The sequence below is a fragment of the Tachyglossus aculeatus genome, chromosome X1 (assembly GCF_015852505.1).
Source record: "Tachyglossus aculeatus isolate mTacAcu1 chromosome X1, mTacAcu1.pri, whole genome shotgun sequence".
In the NCBI taxonomy this organism is placed as follows: domain Eukaryota; kingdom Metazoa; phylum Chordata; class Mammalia; order Monotremata; family Tachyglossidae; genus Tachyglossus; species Tachyglossus aculeatus.
The window spans coordinates 67954340-67975650 of record NC_052101.1 but is presented as its reverse complement, the minus strand read 5'-3'; positions in this window follow the sequence as shown (position 1 = coordinate 67975650).

Sequence of the window (21311 nt, the reverse complement as noted above, 5' to 3'; positions counted from 1 at the left end):
CTTTTTTTTTTTATTGCCCTCTGCCCCTCTCCCAACTACTGCCCAGCGCTCAGATAGACAGGAGGGATCAAGAATTGTGCCCACGGAGTTCCTCTCTGGCAGGAGATATTTCTGGCAGTTTCAGGGACTTGGAGAGGGCTTGCCACCTCCTCCCCAGAACACCCGCATACCCTGAGCATGCTAACTAGTATTAGCCCATTTCATTTTGTAGTCACCCAGAGTGAGGTTAGAGTAAGAAACTGAAGAAGCTCGAATAAAACAACTTATTCAATAGTTCTCATTTGCCATGACATGAGCTCATTGTGGGCAGGGATTGTCTCTATTGCTGTATTGTACTTTCCCAAGCGCTTAGTACAGTGTTCTGCACACAGTAAGTGCTCAATAAACACGATTGAATGAAAAGAAAGGATATACATTTCATCTGTGTAACTGTGGTCTAGGATAGGGACAGCAGTGTCTGCTTTTTAAGAAATGGGCGTCTTCGACCTTTTGTCTTGGAGCCCTAAAATAACGTTTGGGGTAGCAAATTGTCTCTTTTTTCCAAGTATGGAGATAAGAATAAAAAGTCACCTGTAAGCGCAACGGCTTCTGCAGTACTGTCAGGCATAGCATGAAGAGCATGACCTCTTTCCTTTCAAGGTAGGTATTTAGCCAGACCCGCCCTGTTTGTTTATTTCTTTCTTTGTTGTGTTATTTGTTAAGTGCTTGTTATGTATCAAGCACTATTCTAAGTGCTGTTCTCTTCCCCTCACCCCACCCTTCCCAGTTCCTGGCCCACAGCTTTCCCGTCTCCTCTTCCCACACCCCAAAAGTACCTCCTACCCACTCCCTTGTCTCTCTGGTTCTCCACGCACTACACCCCCCCCCCCCCGCCCCCCGTGGCTTTTCTATTCTTTAAAGTTATATATATTTTAAACTGTTGCTGCTGCTGCTTCCACCGCCACCAGCAGCTTGCAGTCTCCAATTTAAGTGGTTGCAGTCAGACTACTGGGGTTGGACAAGGGTGGGATGAGTAGAAAAGCAGTTGTGAAGGGTGAGGAGGCCTGGGAGTGTGCTGTTACTGCAGACCTCCTCCCCTGAAGAAGCCTATTCCAGCCTAGTCTATTCCAATGTGGTAGCACTGTACAATGGGTAGGGCCCGGGAGCCAGAACGTAATGGGTTCTAATCCCGCCTCCACCCCTTTTCTGCTGTGTGATCTTGGGCAAATCTCTTCTCTGTGTGTCAATTACCTCATCTGTAAAATGGGGATTGAGACTGTGAGCCCCACATGGGACAGGGACTGTGTCCTATCTGTATCGACCACAGCATTTAGTAAGCACCTAAGAAATACCACAGTTAATACCACAATTACTCTGGCCTCGGTACCCGGCTTTGCAGCACAAGACGAAAGAAACTGCAAGCTGTGGAAGGGGCTGGTGGTGAGGGTATCAGTAGCAATTAAATATATATATATATATATATGACAAATACATAGAAAAGTTCTAGGGGGAGGTAGGAGTTTGTGCAGGGAGGAAGGTTTTGGAGACTAGAGAGACAGAAAGGAAGTAAGTTTGCGCTGAAGGCAAAGGCACCAGGAAGTTTCAGGCTGGGAATCAAGGAGGGCCAGGTGAGGGAGGCAGGTTACTTACCTGGTAAATCGACAGTAGAAGAAATCACTTACGATTTCTGCTAGGCTAACATGGAATCATAGAAAGTGTGTGCCTGATCCCCTGAATAAATCCATGAAACTGCTGACTAGGAGAGTGTGCTGTGTGCTTACTGGCGGGGTGGGGTTTATTTATTCTATTTTTTTAACTGCCCCCTTTTTTGAAACTAGGAGGTAGGGAGGGATGGGGAAGAGAAACTAGATAAACCCTTTCTGTGGAATAATTCTGCTTTTTAGTCGTTTTTTTCATGTGTCTCCAAAATATCTTCTGCTACTGCAGCTTATCCCCTTTTTCCATTTTACAAATTGCCCACTCTTTTCTACAAAAAGCTTCCCAGATGCACCAGAAATGGCAAAGTTAAGCAGTGCTTCAGATTTCCCATTCCCCTGGAATGTATCTTGTTCAATGCATTTAATAGGATCAATCAATCATATTTATTGAGCATTTAATGTGTGCAGAGCACTGTACTAAGTACTTGGGAGAGTACAATATAACAGAGTACGTAGGATGATAATAATAATGGCATTTGTTAAGCACTTATTATGTGCCAAGCACTGTTTTAAGCACTGGAATGAGTGAAGGACTTCCAGTTTCAGTAGTAGGAATTGATTGATTCTGAAGCCTGCACCTACTTTGGTGGTTTTCAATCACCTCTTGACCATGCTTCAAGCACTGGATGGTAGGAACATTCTCAAAGTATTTATCCAGCACAATGGAGCACAGTCTGAAATGAGCAAAATATGGGGGCGAGAGCCTGTTGCTAATATTAAGTATTGGCATTAAGTATAGGTGCTAATTTACAAGTAAAGCCTTGGTTATCTGAATGACTTAGATGATTGAAAAAACGTCCCAATAACTGAACAAAATTGAGTGCAAGTTTATGGAAAACAATCAAACACAATTTTTGTTCAGTCATCTGAACTTTCAGTGGTCTGAACTAGTTCCTAATTTGCTTTCTTCTTTACCCTGAATTCCAGTTAAGTAAAAAATGAAAAGAAAATTTTTGAAAACAGTATGTATCCCATGGCATCATGCTTTATAGTTCAATCCCAAATCATTTAAAATACATTGCCTGCTTTCATATCTGCTACACTGTTCCATCTCTCTCAGCAACAGCAGGACAGAAATAGCAGCTGAATGTTTAAGAACTGAGTTAACAAGGCATTTCAGCACGACTTTTTGGACAAATGAACTTACTACGTGCTTCCCTCTTCATCTAAATTTTTCTCTTCCTCCTTTTTTTTCCTCTTCCCTTCTTACCTTTTTTATCCCTCTTTCCTGTGCTGACCCTTCCTCCCTAACTCCACCTCCTTCTCGACAGCTTGGTTTTATAACTGAAATGAGGCATATGAAAGAGAACATAGAACAACTGTTCTAAAGATACAGCTAAACATGGTCTCAAATAGGGAATCTCATTTCATGACCTCCTGCTTGCCAAATCCAATGGCTCATACTCCATCCTAATCCTCCTCGACCTCTCAGCTGCCTTCGACACTGTGGACCATCCCCTTCTCAACACGCTATCTGACCTTGGCTTCACAGACTCCGTCCTCTCCTGGTTCTCCTCTTATCTCTCCGGTCGTTCATTCTCAGTCTCTTTCGCAGGCTCCTCCTCCCCCTCCCATCCCCTTACTGTGGGGGTTCCCCAAGGTTCAGTGCTTGGTCCCCTTCTGTTCTCGATCTACACGCACTCCCTTGGTGACCTCATTCGCTCCCACGGCTTCAACTATCATCTCTACGCTGATGACTCCCAGATCTACATCTCTGCCCCTGCTCTCTCCCCCTCTCTCCAGGCTCGCATCTCCTCCTGCCTTCAGGACATCTCCATCTGGATGTCTGCCCGCCACCTAAAACTCAACATGTCCAAGACTGAACTCCTTGTCTTCCCTCCACAACCCTGCCCTCTCCCTGACTTTCCCATCTCTGTTGACGGCACTACCATCCTTCCCGTCTCACAAGCCCGCAACCTTGGTGTCATCCTCGACTCCGCTCTCTCATTCACCCCTCACATCCAAGCCGTCACCAAAACCTGCCGGTCTCAGCTCCGCAACATTGCCAAGATCCGCCCTTTCCTCTCCATCCATACTGCTACCCTGCTCGTTCAAGCTTTCATCCTATCCCGTCTGGACTACTGCATCAGCCTTCTCTCTGATCTCCCATCCTCGTGTCTGTCCCCACTTCAATCCATACTTCATGCTGCTGCCCAGATTGTCTTTGTCCAGAAACTCTCTGGACATGTTACTCCCCTCCTCAAAAATCTCCAATGGCTACCAATCAATCTGCACATCAGGCAGAAACTCCTCACCCTGGGCTTCAAGGCTCTCCATCACCTCGCCCCCTCCTACCTCACCTCCCTTCTCTCCTTCTACAGCCCACCCCGCACCCTCCGCTCCTCTGCCGCTAATCTCCTCACCGTACCTCATTCTCGGCTGTCCCATCGACCCCCGGCCCACGTCATCCCCTGGGCCTGGAATGCCCTCCCTCTGCCCATCCGCCAAGCTAGCTCTCTTCCTCCCTTCAAGGCCCTACTGAGAGCTCACCTCCTCCAGGAGGCCTTCCCAGACTGAGCCCCTTCCTTCCTCTCCCCCTCGTCCCCCTCTCCATCCCCCCATCTTACCTCCTTCCCTTCCCCACAGCACCTGTATATATGTATATATGTTTGTACATGTTTATTACTCTATTTATTTGACTTGTACATATCTATTCTATTTATTTTATTTTGTTAGTATGTTTGGTTTTGTTCTCTGTCTCCCCCTTTTAGACTGTGAGCCCACTGTTGGGTAGGGACTGTCTCTATATGTTGCCAACTTGTACTTCCCAAGCGCTTAGTACAGTGCTCTGCACACAGTAAGCGCTCAATAAATACGATTGATTGATTGATTGATTGATTGTCTCCATAGCTGGTAAGATCCAAGCCAGTGTCTCTTGGGCAGGCAATTGGAAAAACAGTGTTTGTTGATTTGCACTGTGGTTTTAGACCAAAATAACAACACCACAGTCATGATCTTTGTAGCAAGACAGATACAGAAGAAGCTCAGAGAGCAATATGAGATTTCTATTCCATGTTTATAGATTTTATAAATACAGTACAAATGCATTTGCACCATTTGATACTAGGAAGTACACTATTCAATGATGGACAAATAGAAGAAGAAGTAGAAAACTGAATCAAGAAGGTAAACAGGCTATTGGGTGATTGACTAACCAAATTTGCCCAAAATGGGCAACAAGCTTCACACCAAATTGAAAGCCTATCAAGCTGGGGTGTTGTCCGAGCCCTCAACCTAACACAATAAGCATGTACAACTCTTCAAGCGGTTCATCAAAATTATCTTTGAGTCATACTCAACATCAAATGGCAAGGCAAGATCACCAACAAGAAAATACTGGAACAAAATCAGCTTACTCTATCCTCCTTTTCTCACAAGCCCCTGCCCTTGGCATTATCCTCCACTCATCTCTCTCATTTAACCCACATAATCTGTCACAAAATCCTATTGCTTCTACCTTCACAATATCACCAAAATCCAACCTTTCTTCTCCATCCAAACTGCCACTACATTGATGCAAACAGTTATCCTATCCCACTTTGACTGCAACAGCTTCGTCACTGATCTCCATGCCTCCTGTCTCCCTCAACTCCAGTCCATATTTCATTCTGCTGCCTGGATCATTTTTGAACAAAACCATTCAGTCCCTGTTTCCCCACTCTTCAAGAACCTTCAGTGATTGCCCATCCACCTCTGCATCAAACAGAAACTCCTTACTATAGGCTTTAAAGCCCACAATCAGCTTGCCCCCTCCTTTTCTTATTTTTATGGTACTTCTTAAGTGCTTACTATGTGCTAGACACTGTACTAAGCACTGGGTAGATAAAAGATAATCAGGTTGGACACGGTCCCTGACCCAATGGAGCTCCCAGTCTAAGTAGGAGAGAGTAGAATTTAATCCCCATTTTACAGATGAGGAAATTAAGGCACAGAGAAGTTAAGTTGCCCTAGGTCACACAGCAGACAAGTGGCATAACCAGGATTAGAACCCAGGTCCTATGACTCCTAGGTCCATGTGCTTTCACTAGGCCCCACTGCTCCTCCTACCTTACCTCCTGATTTCCTACTACAAGCCAGCATGCACACTTTGCTCATCTATTACCAGCCTACTCCTTGCCCACATCTCCCCCATAGCCTGGAACTCCTTTCCCCTGCAAATACGACATATCACCATTCTCCAGACTTTCAAAGCCTTATTAAAATCACAACTCCTCCAAGAGTCCTTTCCTGACTATGCCCTCATTTCCTCTTTTTCCTCCCTTCTGTGTCTCTCTGATTTGCTCTCTTTATTCACCCCTCCCTCAGCCCCACAGCACTTATGTGTATATATATATATGTATATATATATATATATACTGTATATATATATATATATATACATACATATATGTATATATATCTGTAAATTATTTATTTTAATGCCTGTCTCCCCCTCTAGACTGAAGCTTCTTGTGGGTAGGGAACATGTCTATCAATTCAGTTGTACTCTCCTAAGTGCTTAGTACAGTGCTCTGCACACAGTAAACACTCAATAAATACCACTGACTGATTGATCAACTATTTACAACACAACTTCCTTGGGCAGTACATTTGAAAAAAAATAGATTAATACTAGAGTACCCAAGTAGTGGCTGCTTTGTGAACTAAAGTGGGACCCACACAAACAGGGAGGGCAGAATAAACATTTTAAAGGCACACAGTCCCAAATGATATGGGATAAAAGTGGACTTTGGGGAGATAAGGATAGCAGACTGACTGGCCTGGTGAAAAATAAACAGGAAAGGGATTGTTCCTAAACAGCTTTGGAAAGAATGGGAGACCAAGAGGCAGATTCAATAACACTGGTGGGAGCTGCCTCTGTATTGCCTTTGCACTTGGTGTGTATCCCTTAAGTAATGTAATACTCCACCCCTCACCTCATAGCATTTCTGTACTCATCCCTTCATGCTGCCATTTCCCCTTTCTATACTTTATTTTAATGTATTTTTCCCTCTCTAGTCTAACTCCTCATGCAATCACATTTACTCATCCTGTTATACTCTCCCAAGTTCTTCGTACAGTGCACTGTACACAGTAAGCTCTTAATATCATTTATTGATTTATATTATTATGTGCCCTAGGTAGGATATAACTTTATCTGATTAAATATTTTGAGGGATTTTAAAGTATTTTTTTAATTGGGGAAAAAAACAAGTTTCATTTTCAAAGATTTCAAATCTTTTCCAAAATGTCTGGCTTACACTTTTATCATTCACACACAACATCTGCATTGCAAGTATTTCTTCAAAAATATTATTCCTTTTTGGTGGTTGCAAATGCATACATGGCTAAATGAGCACTTGACACCAAAACTCTCTTCCGGCATAGGTAGCAATATGAATGGGTAAGGTCTGCAGTTCAGTGGGAATTGTTTGGAAGAGAGATTAAAGTGAATTCCACAAACCTCTTACTCTTGTTTCAGTTCCTGGGTTCAGCAAAGTGCTGCAGCTCCATTCTTGTTAGGGGCCCTGTTGACCCAACAATCTTTTCACCCCCACTGGGTGTAGTCTGACTTGCTGCATTTACATCCCTGTAAGGCCAGGGTGGAAGTGCATGGAATGCGATTAAAGCTGTCTGCATGGTCAAACATGAGCCTCCCAGAGAGAAAATAGCAGGAGGCTCAGCACTTCGCAGACCCGGGTTTCTTCTCTGTTAACCCTCTTACACTTGGCCAGCCCTGAGGTAACTGCTCCTATTGGTTCAGCATGAAAAGGGAAGGTGTGAAAAGATAAGAAAAAGAAGATGAGAGGATGAGGTGCCCGAGGTGGAGGCAGAAAAGGGAAAAAGGAGGAGGGAAAAGTAAGGAGTGATGAGTGGAAGCAAGTAGATGCATCCAAGTCACCATCACTGTCATCATCAATGACATTTATTGTGCACCTACTGTGTGCAGAGCACTGAACTAAATATGTAGGAACACCCTAGAGAAGTAAAAGCCATGATTCTTGACTTTGAGGCGCTTACAAATCTCATCAATCTCGGAATTTTGGCATAGATAGATGATATAAAAATCAATCAGTGGATTAGAAGTTGGAATTATGTGTTACAAAAGATAATTATTGTCCAATAGAGATAGACTATGAAAGCCTGAGAATAGCCAGGTTCTTTTTCTTTCCCCCTTGATTTTTTTCGTTTTTTCTTCCAAATGGATACAACATTAGGAAAATAACATTGACGTTAATAATCTGAAGGATTTGGAAAGGGAGTTAAACCCCATTTAATAATCCAGATTGGTTTAAACTTGGTCTTGTTTGGCTATTTCTTTCCAGTGCTAGTAAGTCTGTTGTAGTTCAAGAACCTAGGTCTAGGTCCAGAGATTGGTTAACTGATTTTGCTATAGGCAAAGTAAGGGGTATTATTATTTTCAAATGTGAAAAGTGCTCTGATAGCACCAGATGGTGTTGGAGTCTTGTGCCAAAGTGCATGAACATTTGTGGGAAATGTCTTAATAACACCACCAAATGATATTAACCAAATCCAGATTGTGGGGGGAGGGAAAGGAATAAACTCGGCTCCAAAGATTAACACTGATGTTATTTTCTTAGTATAGATCTGAACTTTAGCTATTTAAACAGAAAAGCCAGACAAGTGGCTTTAAGGGACACAGAAGTAAGTAAAGTAGAGGCAGAGCTTTAGAATTAAACTAGTTCTGTTTTAGGTTTAAACCACTGGTTTTCTGCTCCTGGGGTTTCCCCTGGCTTTTCAAGAAACTCCTCCAAAATATAGTTAAACTACTCAGTCTAAAATTCTGAAGAAAAACAAAAACCTGCAAATAGATGCCAGCTGAGGAAGGTTCAACTAATCTTGGCATTTTTAACTTCTACCTTTCCTTACATCCCAGTTCCACTGTCTCCAAAAGAACTTCATCCCTTTCTGGTTAGGAGATCTAGTCAGAAGGAAAACACAGCCTTACACCCCGTCAAGATGGCGCTACATCTCAGTATCTTCCTGCATCCAAAGTCCCAAAGTAGTTCTCCCCTTCCTTTAGGGATACAGGGAATATGTACCCTGAACAGGGAATATGTAACCTGAATTTACAGTCAACTGAGTGAGCTTCAAGGTTCTAATTCAGTCAAGGAAAGTAATACAGGCAGGATTCTACAGAAAACTTTTGCTGCCCTGAACAGAGTGGAGGTGTTTTACTCTCCTATAATCAGGTACCAATAAAAGAGGCGTCAATGCAGTCTGTCTACCATAAGCACTTTGATACCAGGGCCAGTCCCAGAGTACTTATGTTAATATCCTTATATTCTACCCCTATCCCTAGTCTATTTTAATTTCTGTCTCCCTCTGTAGACTGTAAGCTCCTTGTGGTCAGTGATCGCATCTGCTGACTCCGTTGTACTTTCCCATGTACTTAGTACAGTGCTCTGCACACAGTAAATGTTCAATAAATACCATCGATTGATTGATTGTAGCTTGGCTACATGGCCAGTCTAGGGAGACCACAAAATATGACATTGGTCGATATAGTGTCAGACATTGGGCAGCTGTTCACTTGTTTGCATGTGCAAATGCCCATTGCTATGGAATTTGTTGGGTGATTCATTACATACATGTGGCTTTTACTGATGCACTCATTTCCTCTTCAACTGTGAATCTGGTTTCCTATTAAATTTTACTCTTTTCTTCCTATTCTTCTATCCAAAGCCAAAAGGAACCAGATGGCCTTCTTTCTGTAGCACAGAGGGCATGCGCAATAGAGACTCTTGCAAAACATATCTGAGGCTCAATTCTAAATTGAACAAAATCTTAGAACGTTCTTTTCAGTGGTGGTCTGTGTAAAGATGCTAAAATAGGACATCGGCCTGTGTAAGAAAACCGATTTATATCAGACTATAGAATTTGTAGGCAACTAACCCAGTTTGATTAGCATGCTATCGCTCTATGGACATAAAATGGTCATTTCCTGAACACTGAATACTTTAACAAAGAGGTGAGGTTGAGGGAATCCAACTATTCATGTGTGGGCCCATGTGCTAAATGCAGTCGTAGGATTCTGTCACCTAGGCAGCAAGCTGACCAATAACACAATGATAGAGAAGGAAGTAGAAAAGCGAATTAAGTTCAAGGAAATTCTTTGGGAGACTGTAAAACAGAATAGGGCTGCCTAAGCTTCTTTATGGATGTTTGAGCCCTGGATTCAATCAATTAATCATATTTATTGAACACTTACTACATGCAGAGCACTGTAATAAGCTCTTGAGAGAGCATTTCTTCCACTCCCTTCTGCGCTGCCCTTGCACTTGTATTTGCACCCTTTATTCATCCCTCCCTCAGCCCCACACCACTTATGTACATATCTGTAATTCATTTATATTAATGTCTGTTTCCCCATCCAGAATGTAAGCTCACTGTGAGCAGGGAACGTGTCTATCAACTCTTTTATATTGTACTCTCCTAAGGGCTTAGTACAGTGCTCAGTATATAATAAGTGTTCAATAAACATTCATTCATATTTATTAAGTGCTTACTGTATGGAGAAGATATGATTGATTGATTGATAGGAGACTGGAAGGCCAGCAAGGAGGCTGATGCAGTAATCAAGGTGGGATAGGATAAGTGCTTGGATTATCATAGTACCAATTTGGATGGAGAGGAAAGGGTGGATCTTAGCAATGTTATGAAGGTTGAACTGACAGGATTTGGTGACAGATCGAATATGCGGTTTGAGTGAGAGAGATGATTCAAAGATAAGACCAAAATTATGGATTTATGAGACAGGAAGAATGGTGATGATGTCTACAGTAATGGGAAAATCATGGAGAGAGCAGGGTTTGGGTGGTAAGGTAAGGAGTTCTGTTTTGAACAAGTTTAGTTTGAAGCAGCATGGCCTAGTGGAAAGAACACCAGCCTCAGAGTCAGATGACCGAGGTTCTAATCCTTGCTCCACCACTTGTCTGCTGTGTGACCCTGGGAAAATCACTTAACTTCTCTGTGCTTCAGTTACCTCGTCTGTAAAATGGGATTAAGACTGAGTTCTATTGGGGACATGAACTTTTGTCCAACCTGATTATCTCGTATCTACCCCCAGAGCTAAGTACAGTGCCTGGAACATAGTAAATGCTTAACAAATACCACAATTATTATTATTATTATTATTATTATTATTATTATGAAGAAGAAGAAGAAGAAGAAGAAGAGATGCCCTAAAGGCAGGGGAAAATGTGAGACTGCAGAGGAGAGAGATCAGGGATCTGGATACAGATGTTGGAATCGTTTTCATAGAGATGATAGTTATAGCCATGGGAGTGAATTAGTCCTCCAAGGGAGTGGGTACAGATGGAGAATAGAATAAAACACAGAGTTGAGATTTGAGGGTCTCCCACAGTTAGGAGATAGAACTCAGAAGAGGAGCCTGTGAAACAGACTGAGAATGAGCAACCAGAGAGATAGGAGAATCAGGAGAGTAAGTGTCAGTGAAGCCAAGGTTAAATGTTTCCAGGAGAAGTGGGTATTTGACAATGTCTAAAGGAGCTGAAAGGTTGAGGTGGATTAGGATGAAGTAGAAGCCGTTGGATTTGGCAAGAAGGAGATCATTGGTGACCTTTTAGAGGGCAGTTTTCTGTGGAGTGAAGGGGATGAAAGCCAGTTTGGAGGGGATCTACGAGAGAACTGGAGGAGAGGAAGTGGAGACAGCAAGTATCGACAACTCATTCAAGAAATTTGGAGAGGACAGGTAGGAGGGAGATGGGGAGATAACTGAAGGGAGTCACGGGCTCAAGGGAGGGTTTTTTGGGGGATGGGGAGACATGAGCATGTTTGAAAAAGCCAAAAAGTGGGGAAAAATGAATTGAAGAGTGAACAGTTGGTGGACAGGGAGGGAAGAATGTAAGGGGCAAGAACCTTGATAAAGTGCAAAGGGATGGGGTCAGAGGCACAGATAGAAGGCATGGATTTTGAGAGGAGGCAGGAGATCTCATCTTGATATACTGCTGGGAAAGATGGGAAAGTTGAAGAAGGTGCAGGAGGAGGGAGGGACTGCAGAGGATCAGGGGAGATTTTAGGGAGATCTCACCTGATGGTTTCAATTTTGTCAGTAAATTATGTGGCTAGGTCATTAGGGGCAAGAAATAGGAAAGGCAGGAGAATAGGGGGTTTGAGGAGGGAGTTAAACATCTGGAACAGTTGGAAAGGTCAGTGGGCATAGAAATTAATAAGAATTGAGAAGTGATGTTGCCAGGTAGAGGAGAGGGCAGAGAGCAGGCAAGGATGAACTTGAGATAGACAAATTTAGTGTGGCATCTGGATTTCGACTAGCAGTGCTCTGTGGCTTGTGCGCAGGAGCAAAGAAAGTGGACTGTGGAGGTGATGCAGGGATTTCCCACACCTGCTTCATCTGACTTTTTTGAGAAATTCCGTCTCCTACACTTGTGAGACATAGTCGTCAAATTGCAGAATGAGAACATTGGGGTGACTGGTTCTCCTGTGCTGACCCTTGCTGAGGGAAGTGTAAAGACTTAGATGAACCAATAAGAACGAAGGATTGGGGAGGAAGTAAGGGGGTCAGGTTGGGGGAATAAGGAGACCCTCAGCCATCTTGGAGGCAAGAGGTGATCTGTGTGCCTGAGAGAGCAGGACATGAGGAGAGTTCCTGTTGTGGACCCTGGACAGACACAGAGCAAAGGACAGGATTGGAGAGGACCCCTGAAGGTTTGGAGTCTAGCAGCCAGGACTCCTGCCTCTGAGGAAGAGAAGAACATGAGCCTCAGAATGCCTACAGCAAGTACAGAGGGACTTGGCGGGGGGCAGGGGGAAAAAGGGGTAGATCCAGGGAAAGGTGGTTTAAACTGGAATTATATTCAGTTGTTACCTTGTTAAGAACCTATTAAATATTTTGGAGCTGAGATCTTGCTGTGTACCTATGGTAGGAGCTGGAGAAATTACAGTTCATTCATTCAATCATATTTATTGAGTGCTTATTGTGTGCAGAGCACTGTACTAAGTGCTTGGGAACTACAAGTCAGCAACATATAGAGATGGTCCCTACCCAACAATGGGCTCACAGTCTATAAAGGGGAGACAGACAACAAAACAAAACAAAACATGTAGACAGATGTCAAAACCATTAGAATAAATAGAATTATAGCTATATGCACATCATTAATAAAATAGAGTAGTGAATATGTACAAGTAAAATAGAGTAATAAATATGTACAAATATATACAAGTGCTGTGGAGAGGGGAAGGAGGTAGGGCCGGGGGGCGATGGGGAGGAGGAGAGGAAAAGGGGGGCTCAGTCTGGGGGGAGCCTCAGTCTTCATTACAGTTGCCTGGAATGGGGGAGATTTGGGCACTGGAGGGAGTGCTTTTCTCTGTGAGCTTCCTGCAGCCAGCCGAGAGAGAGAGAGGGTACGCTAGTCTCTGTCTCCCCCTTTTAGACTGTGAGCCCACTGTTGGGTAGGGACTGTCTCTATATGTTGCCAACTTGTACTTCCCAAGCACTTAGTACAGTGCTCTGCACACAGTAAGCACTCAATAAATACGATTGATGATGATGATGATGACTTCACCTTCAGGGAGATGCCTGGGCTCAGTTGAAAAATGGTGGCAATGATAGGAAGCCCTGAATATAAAAAAGTCCTCAAAACCTGAATGAGAAGAATGGGAGAGCTGGAGGGTTTTAGGATCCAGCAAAGGCTGATCAGAGTCTCACCACTTTTACAGTGACTTCCAGAGGCTATTTCTGACAGGATTTAGGACTGGGAATGTCACAACCATGAACAATCAAGTCCTATAATGAAGTCAGTTTCCTAGCATTGAAGTTATGCTCACCACCATGCAACTTCACTGGGTGGGTCATATCTGGAGAATGGACAACAGCAGGATCCCCAAACAGTTGCTGAATGGTGACCTGAAATTAGAAAACCTAATCCAAGAAGGACAGAGGAAATGTTTTAATGATGCCTTCCCATTGGTTCTGTGAAGAGAGCACTGCTCTGAGAGTCAGGAGTCCCGGGTTTTAATCTCATTTCTGCATGCTGGGCCTATGTCATCAGTGGTGAAGGTTTCTGACAAAAGAACCACCAGAAGAACTGGGGTGCTCCATGAGGTGGTCAGATCCAGCAGGAATCCTGAAAAATGGGATTCCTTTACCAGAAAAGACCACAGAGGCTACCAAAACAACTGCTTGCTGGATCATGGTGCTATGGCACAGCATCAGTACTACATTGATGTCACATCAACTATAAATAGGTACAATGTGTAAACATTTTTCATGTGTACTTCTCAATGGGCTGTTCTCCTGTCTGCCATCTCACTGAGGATCTTTTCCTTCTTCCTTCCCAGACCCTCTTCCCTTTCTCTCTTTTTCTCTCCTCTTTCTCTCTCCTCCTCCCTTTTACTTTTTTCCCCTTTTCTTCCTCCCCCCTTATCCCCTCAATGTGCCACCTCTAGTGTCTCACCCCTCAATGCTCCATCCCCAAATTCACCCCCACATTGCAAATGAAAAGTAGGAAGCCCTGGTCTCACACACACACACACACACACACACACACACACACACACGAGCAGAGTTGTATGTGTAAAGATATACTGATTGATGAGTATATGTGTGTGGTGAGTATAAGAAGAAGGATCTGTGTGTGTATGTGTATATGTGTGTGTAATTATGTACTTACAGTGAATATGTGACTTTCACGCTGAAACAAACAGAACCAACACCAAACTCAAAAAGTGGCAGGGGGAAGAATGGACTTTTCTCCACTTCCCCATAATGCCTTTTCAGTCCAGTTTTGGCACATATGCCTTTACTCATCCCTGCAAACACACACACACACACACACACACACACACACACACACACACACATAAACCAAGCACATGACCTCTGTCAGCCATGCACTCCACTCCTGTTAGCAGATTGAAAAGGAGATGCCAGCTAGTGTCTTGCTGAAACAGATTTGGTGGTTCTTTTTTAGCTCCTGTCTTGAGCTAAGCTGATACAAGACAGGAGAGGTTTCCTTCGTGTTTCCTGAACTACTTTATATACCACCTTAGTTTCCTCTGTCTGAGGAGGCAGGAACTAAAAGAGAATCACTGAATCTGCTGCAGCAGTGCCAATGCTAGCATCTCCCTTTCAGTTTCTGCCAGTAGGAGCCGTGAGCTTAGTCAGCAGGGGCCAAGTTCAGAGTGGATAGGCTCTCCAAATAGAAAAGGATTTCTTCTCTCCCAAAAAGTCTTTGCAGCTGGGTCACAGTTATGTGGTGACAGAGGAGCCACTCCCTTCATCCCCAAAAAACAGATTAATGTTGCTGTCTATATCCATCCAAGGGATGCTTAATCCCATAAAACAGATATTTACTCGGGATGAGCCACTGTTTTGCTGCTGTTCTCACAGCCAATCAGAAGTGAGGTTGCTGGAAATCTAGACATTTTCTCACCTTTCATATCTAGATGTGGATTTATATTTAATGAAATCAGAATATGAATATTTTGTTTCAAACTCATAAACTGAGGGAAATATTCACCAAGGAAACAAATTAACTTTCTAAAACAAAACAGATCTAGTTCATGTTCATACTTGTATATTGTCATATTTTATCATAATCCACCTTGACTACTGTATAGTCTCTTCCCTGACCTCCCATTCTCCAGCCTTTCCCTTCTCCAGAAACCTCCAGTAGTTGCCCATCTATCTCCACATCAAACAGAAACTGCTCACCATCAGCTTTAAGCCCTCAATTAGTTCTCCCTCTCCTACCTAAACCTTGCTCCTCTTCCACTACAACCTAGTCTGCACACTTTACCCTCTAACATCAACCTATTTACTGTGCTCTGATCTCGTCTCTCTCACTTTTAACCCCTTACTAATGCCCTCTTTCCTTCCAAGTACTCCCTCCTGCTTCATATCTGTCAGACCACTACTCTCCCCATCTTCAAAGCCTTACTAAAATTCTTGGTAAAATTCTTAGTAAAAAGACTTCTGGAAGTCTTTCCTGAATAACATCTCACCTGCACAGCCTATTCTCCCTTCTATGTTGCCTATGCATTTGTGTTCATACCCCCTAGCACTTTAGTATTTACTTATTCATATATCCTTATACTCTGTTGCTTCCCCTATCTGAAATTTATTTCACTATGTATCTCCCTCAATAGACTGTGAACTTCTTGTGGGCAGAGTTCATGTCTACCAACTCATTTGTACTCTCCCAAGCACTTAGTACAGTGCTCTGGATACAGTAAGTGCTCAATAACTACCATTGATTGATTGCATCTAATTTCTACAGTGAGATTACACTATTAAAATCAATAGTCACCCTAGAAAATTTACCACTTCATTTAAAAAAGGATCAGCTCTGTATATTTCAATAAAATACTTTCATTTCTAACAGAGTGATTATAGGGTGTTCTAAATGAACCTTTAGAAGGCAAGCCAGGCAATTGAAGCCTTCTTTCTATTCCTTCTGCAAATGGCATTCTCTCTCAATTAACTTACTGTGGTTCTGAATCTGACATATCAGTCTCTTTTCAGTGACGTGGAAGTTACCCTGTTTTGTGAGATGTCGACATCCTACTGAAGTCTCCAAGAATGTCAATACTCTGCTAATAGGAAAGAAAAACTGACAGACTTGACAAAGGGTAATGTCTGAGTTCATTATCCTGGGTCTCTGCCAGGCATAGAGATTCTATGAGGATGATTCTATGAGGTTTCTATTACTCTTTGCATCTGAGTCCCAAATCTACCTCTCCTACCCTGACTTCTCTCCTCCTCTGGAATATTTAATTTTCTCCTGCCTTCAGGACACCCATCTCTATGTCAATGTCCTGCCGGCACCTCAAGAGAAGCAGCATGACTCAGTGGAAAGAGCGCGGGCTTGGGAGTCAGAGGTCATGGGTTCAAATTCCGGCTCCACCAGTTGTCAACTGTGTGACTTTGGACAAGTCACTTAACTTCTCTGGGCCTCAGTTACCTCATCTGTAAAATGGGGAATAAGACTGTGAGCCCCAAGTGGGACAACCTGAACAACTTGTATCCTCCCCAGCGCTTAGAACAGTGCTTTGCATATAGTAAGCGCTTAACAAATACCATCATTATTATTGTTATTATTATTAACATGTCCAAAACCGAACTTGTCTTCCCTCTCAAATACTCTCCTTCAACCTAATTTTCCCATCAAAGTTGACAATACCACCATTCCCCCATCTCTCAACCTTAGGAACTTGGCACTATCCTTGACCTCTCCCTTTCTTTCAACCCCCGTATTCAGTCTGTTGTCAAATTAATTGATCGATTATATTTATTAAGCCAAGTCAATAAATCAATAAACGGTCTTTGTTGAATGCTTACTGTGTGCAGACTCTTCAAACTCATTGAGTGAGTTGTCTACACCTGTCTCCAGTTCCTCTCCTCTAATTCTTTTCTTAACCCCCTCCAATCTGGCTTCTGCCCACTGCAATCAACAGAAACTGCCCTCTCAAAGATAACAAATGATCTCCTCACTAAATCCAATGGCCTCTACTCCATCCTAATCCTTCTTGACCTCTCAGCTGCCTTTAATGCTGTCAACCACCCCCTTCTTCTAAAAACATTATCTTACCTTTGTTTCACTGGCACTGTCCTCTCCTGATTCTTCTCCTATATCTCTAACCTCTCATTCTCAGTCTCTTTCATGGGTTCCTTCTATGCTTCCCAGCCCATAACAGTGGGAATCTCTGAAGGTTCAGTTCTGGGCCCCCTTCTATTGTCCATCTATCCCCACTCCCATGGCTTCAACTACCATTTCTGCGCAGATGATTCCCAAATCTACATCTGCAGCCCTGATCTCTCTCCTTCTCTGCAGTCCTGCATATCCCTCCAACTTCAAGCCATCTCTACCTGGATGTCCCACAGACACTTCAAACTTTTTTATGGTATTTCTTAAGCGCATACTATGTGCCAGACGCTGTTCTGAGTGCCGGGGTAAATAAAAGCTAATCAGGTTAGACACAGTTCTTGTCCCATAAAGGGCTCACAATCTTAATCCCCATTGTACAGATGAGGTAACTGAGGCACAGAAAAATGAAGTGATTTGCTCAAGGTCACACAAATAAGTGGCAGAGCCTGGATTAGAACCCAGGTCCTTCTGATTTCCAGGCCCATTTCCTATCTACTAGGCCACACTGCTTCTCATGCTTGTATTTATGTCCAAAACAGAACTCCTTATCTTCCCATCCAAACCCTGTCCTCCCCACAACTTTCCCATCACTACAGACAGCACCACCATCTTTCCTGTCTCACAAGCCCATAGCCTTGGCGTTATCCTCATCTCAGCTCTCTCATTCAACCCACATATTCAATCTGTCACTAAATCCTGTATGTCAACCTTCATAACATTGCTAAAATCCACACTTTCCTTTCTAGCCAAACTGCTATCATGGTAATCCAAGCATTTATCCTATTCTGCCTTGATTACTGTATCAGCCTCCTTGCTGACCTCCCTACCTCCTGTCTCTCCCCACTCCAGTCCATACTTCACTCTGCTGCTCAGATCATTTTCTACAAAAACGCTCAGTCCAGGTTTCCTCACTCCTCAACATCCTCCAATGATTGCCCATCCACCTCCACATCAAATAATCACACCTTACCATCGGCTATAAAGCACTCAATCACCTTGTCCCCTCCTACCTTACCTCATGGTTTTCCTACTTCAGTCCAACCCATACACTTCACTATTCTAGTGCCAGCCTGCTCACTGTGCCTCAGTCTCATCTATCTCACCACCGACCTCTCACCCATGTCCTTCCTCAGGCCTGGAACACCCTCCCTCTTAGTATTCGATAGATGATCACTTTGTCCACCGTCAAAACCTTATTGAAGGTACATCTCCTCCAGAAGCCTTGGCCCTCATTTCCTCTTCTCCCTATCCTTTCTGCATCACCCTTGCAGTTGTACGTTCACCCTTTATTCACCACTCCCTCAGCCCACATAACTTATGTACTTATCCATGATTTATTTATTGATATTAAGGTCTGTCTCCCCCTCTAGACTGTAAGCTTGTTGAGGTCAGGGAATATGTCTGCCAACTCTGTTATATTGTGCTCTCCTAAGCATTTAGTATAGTGCTGTGCTCATAATAAGAGCTCAGTAAGTATAACTGATGGATTGATTGATTGATTGGTAATGTATAATACAATAGATTGGTAGAAATGACCCCTGCCCACAAGGAGCTTACAGTCTATGGGGGAGAGAGACATTAAAATAAATTACAAATAGGGTAAGTAGTAGAGCATAAGGATTTGGGGCTGAGGTGAGTATCAAAATGCTTTAAGGTGACACAACCTACTGCATAGGTGATGCAGAGGGGAGGGTGGATAAAGGAAATGAGGGCTTAGTTAGGAAAGTCCTCTTGGAGGAGATGTGAAAGTCCTGTTCTTCCTCCACAACATTTTGAATGTGCCCCCTCTTCTCCATCCATACAGCTACCACTCTGGTCCAGGCACTTGTCATAGCCTTGCTTTGCTAATCCAACATCCTCCTCATTGATCTTCCTGCTTCCAGTCACTTCCCTCTCCAGTCCATACTTCACTTTGATGCCTGGATTATTTTTCAAAAACATTGTTCTGCTCTCTCTCTCCACTCCTCAAGCACTTCCAATAGTTGCCCATTTCTCTTCTCAGGCAGAAACTCCTGACCACTGGGTTTAAGATAATCAGCTCTCTCCCTCCTGCTTATCCATTCTTTTCTCTCACTATACCCCAGATTGCAAGCTTTATTCCTTTCAAGCCAACATTTTCACTGTGCCTCTATCTCATTTCTCCTGCCACCAAACTCTTGCCCATGCCCTCCTCCTACTTGGAATTTCTTTTCCTTTCACATCCAAGAGATCGCTTCTCCCCACATCTTTAAAACCCTTCTGAAATCCTGTCCCCTCCTGGAGGCCTTCCCTGATTAATGCTCATCTTCTCACTCTACATCCCCTCAACTGCCACTTGAGTACTTTCCCTCCACCTAAACCCTTGCATATTAAACATTTATGCATATACCTTTATATTCTACTACTTCCTCCTAGCTACAATTTATTTTAGCGCCTGCCCCCGCCCCCCTCCAGTTAGATAGTAAGCCTCTTGAGGGCAAAGATCATGGCTACTAATTCTCTCATACTCTCCCAAGCACTTAGTACAATGCTCAGTAAATATTGTTTGATTGACTGACTGATACCCAATTCTTATGTCTCCTGAGTGCCTAGTGAAATTACACCTAAAATCCCTCATCATGTTAAACATTCAAAAAACACAAAATGTTTACAGTTATGTATTAGCCTATATTCTGGACAACAATGGCCGATTTGCAGGCTCATACTGTATTTGTTTCTGGAGCTGGACTATAGCTCATAAACTGCCAAATCAGCCTTTTTGCAGTTTATGAGGCAAAACGATCCTCTCAGGTACATTGCAATTCTGTATTCACCCCGTGGCTTCCTCTTCTCTTTGTGTCATAAACCTCTAGCAGTGATTTGTCTAACTCCTTTCTATAACAAAGGGACAGTGAGGACATCAAATAATGACTTCGGCAGGGCTGTACTCCAACGGGCAGGCTATTTTCCTTTTCTTTATTCATTCCTCATGGGTGAAAAAGCCAGGGCACTAGGTGCACAGTATGATCCTTTCTTTCTCAAAACTATCTAAGAAGGTCCTTCTTGGCAAATCACACAATGTAAAAGAAAAGCTCCATATTGAGATCTGATGCTTTAAAATGAAAACTATACTGCAAATCAGGAGCTAAAATAATATGCTACTGCATCATGTGTGCACCAAAAGCAATTTTTCTCCCACATATCCTGACACCTTTCAGATGATTAAAATTCGCCTTGACAAACTCTGGGTAGTTATTTTCTTACACACATGCCCACCATGCTTATTACAACTGAGTAGATGAGAAATATAAACTGAAAACCTAGCCATGATGTTTCCAAATTCTCAAATTCTATTGCAGTTTAGATACAATGTTCTCATAAGTAGTAATTACTTCCAGAGAAATAAAGCATAGGTTTCTTATGTTAGAACCATCTTTGTCTTATTCAGCTTCAGGAAAACAATTTGCTTTCCATCCCTTATTGTGACTGGTGCAGAAGAAATATTTAATAATCAAGTTAATTTTCTTGCTTTTCCTCCCTAGAACTGTAAATGCCATTTAAATACCCCAAGGTATTCCTAAAACAAGCTTCTCCCACCCAACCCTGTTAACCTTTGGGTTTTATTGTATTAGTTGCTAGGTAACTGAATAAGATTCATAGTCATCTATTGTTAATTTTGAAGGCAGTCTTCAGCTCACCATAAATAGCATTGGAAGCAGACTCCACATCAGTGCACCACAAAACCTTCCAATCAGCTTTCCTAGGACAAGACAACCCCTCTTTAAGCAGTCCAGGGCAAATCAACAACAGAAATAACAATGACTAATCTACACGGTGCCTAAAAAATTATAGTGCAGGAGGATTCACCAAAGCCTTCTGAAATAATCCTGCAAATTTAACACATAAACTCCAAACTCCAGTGCCCTCTTGTGCCAGTTCGAATATATGCTTCTTGAGAGCCACATCTAGCAGGCAATTTTCGCATGGCTGCATGAAATTTCCCATTGTGCTTCTCTCGCTTATA